Source organism: Hippopotamus amphibius, chromosome X, assembly GCF_030028045.1.
Source record: "Hippopotamus amphibius kiboko isolate mHipAmp2 chromosome X, mHipAmp2.hap2, whole genome shotgun sequence".
Lineage (NCBI taxonomy): Eukaryota > Metazoa > Chordata > Mammalia > Artiodactyla > Hippopotamidae > Hippopotamus > Hippopotamus amphibius.
Window position 1 is genome coordinate 83,832,486 of NC_080203.1, and position 6,684 is coordinate 83,839,169.

Below are 6,684 nucleotides of genomic sequence, written 5' to 3' on the forward strand. Positions count from 1 at the left end.
TGCGCTTTGAGGAACTGCTCTGGAGCACCACCCTGGCCTTGTGTAGGGAGTAGGAGGATGCTCTTACGACACACTCCAGTCTGAGCTAACAGGCATGATTCCACAGCCCAGCGTTTCCATAGTTGGGGTGACTTGGTGTCACTTACACTGAAATTCCATAGCTGGGGTGACTTACTGTCACTTAGACTGAAAGGATCACTATTTACACTAAGTGCTTGCTGCTACTTTCTTTAAGCAGTAATTTTACAGCAACACGTCTTGTGAGGAAAGTACTATTCACTTATGTTGGTATCAGTAAGAGTTCACATAGAGGAGGGACGGCATTGACTATATGAAAATTGTATCAAAAGCTAAAGACAACTGTAGCTTTCCTTTGTGTCTTCAAATCAAGGAAGAGTAAGATGTCAAAGCAGATGAAGCTATTGGTGTTTCAATCTGATGGTGCAGCATCAGACTTCTTTACACATTATCAGGACACAAGAATTTCTAACGTGCACTGGAAAAGTATTTTAGGTGCAATTTAAGTAAGTCATACTTTGACTAAAATGTTTTGAAGGTTTGAAAAGTTTGTACCCTAGTCCTGATGAGCTTGGCTTCAGTAAATGGCTAGATGGGTTTTAAAGTTGTAAAATACATTTTTTTTTCCCTTAAGAAGGGAAGACTACACTGAAAGGGCAAACGTAGGCAACACACAAACAATCATTTTTAGATCCACATCTTACACTTTATAATATACTCACAAATTTTTACACAAATTTCATGTTTACAAGTACAAAAGGCAAAGACCTCAAAGAATCAAAGTAACTGTATCATCAACTACATTCAATAGAGTTAATACTGTTTTCCCCACTCTCCATCTTCTAAATCCAGAAGGGAACTTTAAATGCCATCCCCCATGTGGACTCCACTTTCAGAAGTTGGAGACTGGGTGTAGTTCTGCACATGTCTGGGTTTCAACAGAGCTGAATTGAGATTCCATCGTGTTCCAGGACAAATCAGCCAGAAGAAACTCATCCATCGCTGTTTGAGTTTCATCACTGGTGAAGAATAAGCTCCCCAAAGTCTCAAAGCCAGAATTCATGGTCTGTGTTTCTGCATTGTTCAACTGAACTTTGCTTTCTAAAGCAGGTAGGTTTTTAGCAGCAGAGATTCCTTCAGGCTGGGTCTCTGTGTCAGATGAATCAGTACTCATGGAAAAGCTGGAGTGTTTCAGAATACTCCCAAGAGGCAGATGAGGGCTACTGTCTAAAAAGAAGTTCAAGTCCATCTATGTCTGTGTGTCAAACATTTCAAGGCCTAGGAAGTTAGAATTTCCCCTACAACTATAGGACTGGGCAGAGGTATCTGCAAGTAGGAAGTCAGTTTGGGTCTCTATGTCCAGCGATTCCAAGACTGACTCAGAAGTCATGGTGCTAAGCTCACTCTCTTCAGTTTGAGTCTGTATATTTGAGGCTGAAAAGAACTCTTCAATATCAAAATCAATTTCAGGATTCTGGGTTGGGCCAGATGGGAGCTGGGTGTCAGGTCCAGTATTTGTGTCAGACAAAAGACTACAATTGTCCAGTGTCTGACCAGGCAGATTACTTGACAAGATGTTTTCTAGGTCACTTAATAAATCTATGGTTTGGGTCTGATTATCTGTCATATTCTGTGAAGAAAGCACACTATTCTGTGCACTGAAGTTTATAATTGGTGGAGATTTCTCAATATCCGGATTTAAAGTTTTAGGGTAGTTCTGAGGTAACAAACCATGAGTCACAGTCTCTGCTACTAAGCTGCTGCTTATCATAGTGTCTGTAGAAACACCATATGATGAATGCACACTCTGAAAAATGTCTCCACAATTACAGCTTGGTCCATCTGTACTCGATCATCTGCTGGACTCTGCATTCCACTGGTCTGAGTTTCTCTGGAGACCCCACCTGACTGAAAACCGGTATCTATAAATGCACCAGTCTGAGCAGCTATAGAGGAGGTTACCTTAGAATTGGGCAAAAAGGTTTGAGTATGAACACTAATGGGAAGGGAAACTTGAGAGCCAAACGTCAAATCAGTTTGAGAACAAGATGAAATAGAGGAATCAGGGCTAGCCCACTATGTGGACAGTATAAAGTGTTGTGTGGTTTAAGATAGGTCTGTCTGTACATTGATTGAAGAAATGCTGTTCTTTTGACATGTGTCCCCTAGTTCTTGTAATGGGTTGGATGGACTTTTACCCAAGTTCACTTGAACACCTGTGCTAATTGGCTCAACAGCAACGGGATTTACAATCTTTGAAAGAGGGAGGCTCTCTTTGAGAGAGCAAGCCTCTGAATCTAGGCCGAGGATCAGGGTTCCGATGGACAAGGGCAGTAAGTGCACAGCACCCAGGGCAGAGCCCTGATGATCGACACCCAACACCACAGGCTGGGCTGAGGCGTCGGCTGTAGGCACAAAGACAGGCACAGGAGAAAATTGCATAACAGGGAGTTTAACCAAAGCCACTTTGGGCTTTCGTAAAAGTAATTTCTGAGGATACCTTGGAGGTGCTGGAAGAGTCTGCTTTCTGGCATTTGAGCTGCAAGAGTCTTCAAAAGAAGCAACTAGCTTTGTTTCTGAAGCTTCTAGTTCTTTAGTGTCTGGTCTTGGGGTTGGTTGGTTGCTCAGTGATTCAACAGTCTTACTGGACAACTTCTGGTTGTGCAGGCAGTTTTCCATTTCCCTTTTCTTACTAGGTGGATCCCTGTGTTCTGCAGGGATCTCATGGCCAGTTTGGTATATGTGGGACTGCAATGCAGTCCTGCTGGCATAGGGACAGCCACAAGTGCACTGGAAGCTCTTGCCACAATCCTCTGTGTGTCTTTTCAAGTCCCATTCAGTGCCATACGAATTGCTGCACTTACTACATATATGCTTATTTTCAGCATGCATTTTCATAAAGTGCTGCTTCACGAGAGAAAACTGAGAAAATGGTTTGTTAGGGCCTCTAGGGCATCCTTCAATTGGACAGCAGTAGAATTTCGGTAGTTTTCAAATCTTTTCTTATTGTTGGATACACTATGCCATCCTGCAGGCGGTGGCTCTTGACCAGGTGCATGTTGAGCGCGGGGTTGTTGGGCAGGATCTTGCTGCAGCTGCGCAACGTGCACAGGATGTTGGTCCGCACCGCCCAGGACAGCTCGCTCACTGACTGCTGGATGAGCTCCTGAGCTGGTGGCACCGTGCCCGCGGGCTGCTGCCTCGCCGCCGTGGGTTGCCACCGGCTGCCCCTCAGCCACCTGGGGGGCCGCCGCGGGCCTGAGGAGGCAGCGGCTCCCCTTGCGACCTCCGGGACGGCCTGGGTGCCCGAGGCCAGAGCCTTGGGCCCCACCCACCGCTGGCTCAGAGGCCACCATGGCTCCGGCAACTCGGCCTGGACCAGCGAGCAGGCCCCGTCTCCATTGGATTTGTTTTTGTAGGTCTCTTCCTTCTCTTGTGTTTCCTGCCTAGAGAAGTTCCTTTAGCAATAATTGTAAGGCTTGTTTGGTGGTGTTGAATTCTCTTAACTTTTGCTTGTCTGTAAGGCTTTTGATTTCTCTGTTGAATCTGAATGAGATACTTGCTAGATAGATTATTCTTGCCTGTAGTTTTTTCTCTATGAAGATTTTAATTATATCTTGCCACTCCCTTCTGGCCTGTAGATTTTCTGCAGAAAAATCAGCTTTTATTCTTATGGGTGTTCCCTTATGTTATTTGTTGCTTTTCCTTTGCTGCTTTTAAAATTTCTTCTTTGTGTTTAATTTTAGTAAGCTTGATTAATATGTGTCTCATTGCCTATCCCCTGGGTTTATTCTGTATGGGACTCTGTGCTTCCTGAACTTGATTAACTATTTGCTTTCCCATGTTGGGAAAGTTTTTGAGCACAATCTCTTCAAATATTTTCATAGAACCTTTATTTTTTTCTTCTTCTTCTAGGACGCCTAGGATTCAAATGTTGGTGCACTTAATGTTGTCAACAACGCCTGTAAGACTGTCCTCCATTCTTTTTATTCTTTTTTCTTTTTCCTGCTCTGTGGCAGTTATTTCCACCATTCTGTTCTCCAACTCACTTACTCGTTCTTCTACCTTAGTTATTCTGCTGTTTATAGCATCTAGAGTATTTTTAATTTCATGTATTGTGTTGTTCATTACTGTTTGTTTTCTCTTTCATTCTTCTAGGTCCTTATTAAAAGTTTCTTGCATTTTCTCTATTTTGTTTTTGAGATTTTTGATCATCTTGACTGTCATTACTCTGAATTCTCTTTCAGGCAATTTCCCTATTTCCTTTTCATTTATTTGGTCCTGTGGGTTTTTTTCCTGCTTCTTTACCTACAAGGTGTTTCTTTGTTTTCTCATTTTGTCTAATTTGTTGTATGTGCTGTCTCCTTTCCCTATGCTGCTTAGTAGTAATTCCTCTTGTTTCTGCTCTCTGCCCCCTGTGGTGGGGATTGTCCAGTGACTTTTTTTTTTTAATTTTATTTATTTATTTATTATTTTTTGGGGGGTACACCAAGTTCAAACATCTGTTTCTATACACATATCCCCGTATTCCCTCCCTCCCTCAACACCCCCCACCCTCCCTCGAGTCCCCCCTACCCTCCCCATCCCAGTCCTCTAAGGCATCTTCCATCCTTGAGTTGAACTCCCTTTGTTATACAACAACTTCCCACTGGCTATCTGTTTTACAGTTAGCAGTATATATATATGTCTGTGATACTCTCTCGCTTCATCTCAGCTTCCCCTTCACCCCCCACCCCCTCCCAAACCTCGAGTTCTCCAGTCCATTCTCTGCATCTGCGTCCTTGTTCTTGTCACTGAGTTCACCAGTACCATTTTAAGATTCCGTATATGTGAGTTAGTATACAATATTTGAGTTTCTCTTTCTGACTTACTTCACTCTGTATGACAGACTCTAGGTCTATCCACCTCATGACATATAGCTCCATCTCATCCCTTTTTATAGCTGAGTAATATTCCATTGTGTATATATGCCACATCTTCTTTATCCATTGGTTTCTTGATGGGCATTTAGGTTGCTTCCATGTCCTGGCTATTGTAAATAGTGCTGCAGTAAATATTAAGGTACATGTTTCTTTTGGGATTATGGTTTTCTTTGGGTATATGCCCAGGAGTGGGATTACTGGATCATATGGTAGTTCTATTTGTAGATTTTTAAGGAACCTCCAAATTGTTTTCCATAGTGGCTATACCAACCTACATTCCCAACAACAGTGCAAGAGAGTTCCCTTTTCTCCACACCCTCTCCAACATTTGTGGTTTCCAGATTTTGTGATGATGGCCATTCTGATCAGTGTGAGGTGATACCTCATTGTGGCTTTGACTTCCATTTCTCTGATGATTAGTGATGTTGAGCATCTTTTCATGTGTTTGTTAGCCATCTGTATGTCTTCTTTGGAGGAATGTCTATTTAGGTCTTCTGCCCATTTGTGGATTGGGTTATTTGCTTTTTTGGTATTAAGCTTCATGAGCTGCTTGTATATTTTGGAGGTTAATCCTTTGTCCGTTGTTTCATAGGCAACTATTTTTTCCCATTCTGAGGGTTGCCTTCTAGTCTTGTTTATGGTTTCCTTGGCTGTGCAAAAGCTTTTAAGTTTCATGAGGTCCCATTTGTTTATTCTTGATTTTATTTCCATGATTCTAGGAGGTGGGTCAAAAAGGATCTTGCTTTGATGGCTGTCATAGAGTGTTCAGCCTATGTTTTCTTCTAGGGGTTTTATAGTGTCTGGCCTTACATGTAGGTCTTTAATCCATTTTGAGTTTATTCTTGTGTATGGCGTTAGGAAGTGTTCTCATTTCATTCTTTTACATGTTGCTGTCCAATTTTCCCAGCATCACTTATTGAAGAGGCGACCTTTTTTTCCATTGTATATTTGTGCTTCCTTTGTCAAAGATAAGGTTCCCATATGTGTTTGGGCTTACTTCTGAGTTGTCTATTCTATTCCATTGATCTTCCTTTCTATTTTTGTGCCAGTACTATACTGTCTTAGTCACCATGGCCTTGTAGTATAGTTTCAAGTCAGGAAGCCTGATTCCACCAACTCCATTTTTCCTTCTCAAGATGGCTTTGGCTATTCGGGGTCTTTTGCATTTCCATACAAATCATAAGATTTTTTGCTCTAGTTCTGTGAAAAATGCCATTGGTAATTTGATCGGGATTGCATTGAATCTGTCAATTGCTTTGGGTAGTACAGTCATTTTCACGATGTTGATTCTTCCAATCCAGGAACATGGTATGTCCCTCCATCTGTTGGTGTCGTCTTTGATGTCTTTCATCAATGTCTTACAGTTTTCTGCATACAGATCTTTTGCCTCCTTAGGCAGGTTTATTCCTAGGTATTTTATTCTTTTGGTTGCAATGGTGAATGGGAGAGTTTCCTTAATGTCTCTTTCTGCTCTTCCGTTGTTAGTGTATAGGAATGCAAGAGATTTCTGTGCATTAATTTTTGTATCCTGCTACTTTACTAAACTCATCAATTAGTGCTAGCAGTTTTCTGGTAGAGTCTTTAGGGTTTTGTATATATAATATCATGCCATCTGCAAAGAGTGACAATTTTACTTCTTCTTTTCCAATTTGGATTCCTTTGATTTCTTTTTCTTCTCTGATTGCTGTGGCTACAACTTCCAAAACACTGTTGAATAATAATGGTGAGAGTGGACACCCTTGTC

The 6,684-nt window shown here is 41.9% G+C and overlaps 1 pseudogene; it reads right to left on the bottom strand.

Annotated features, from left to right (window-relative positions):
• Positions 1 to 910: 910 nt before the first annotated feature.
• LOC130842025 (ATM interactor-like) lies at positions 911 to 3,374 on the bottom strand (annotated as a pseudogene).
• Between the last annotated feature and the right edge of the window lie 3,310 nt (positions 3,375 to 6,684).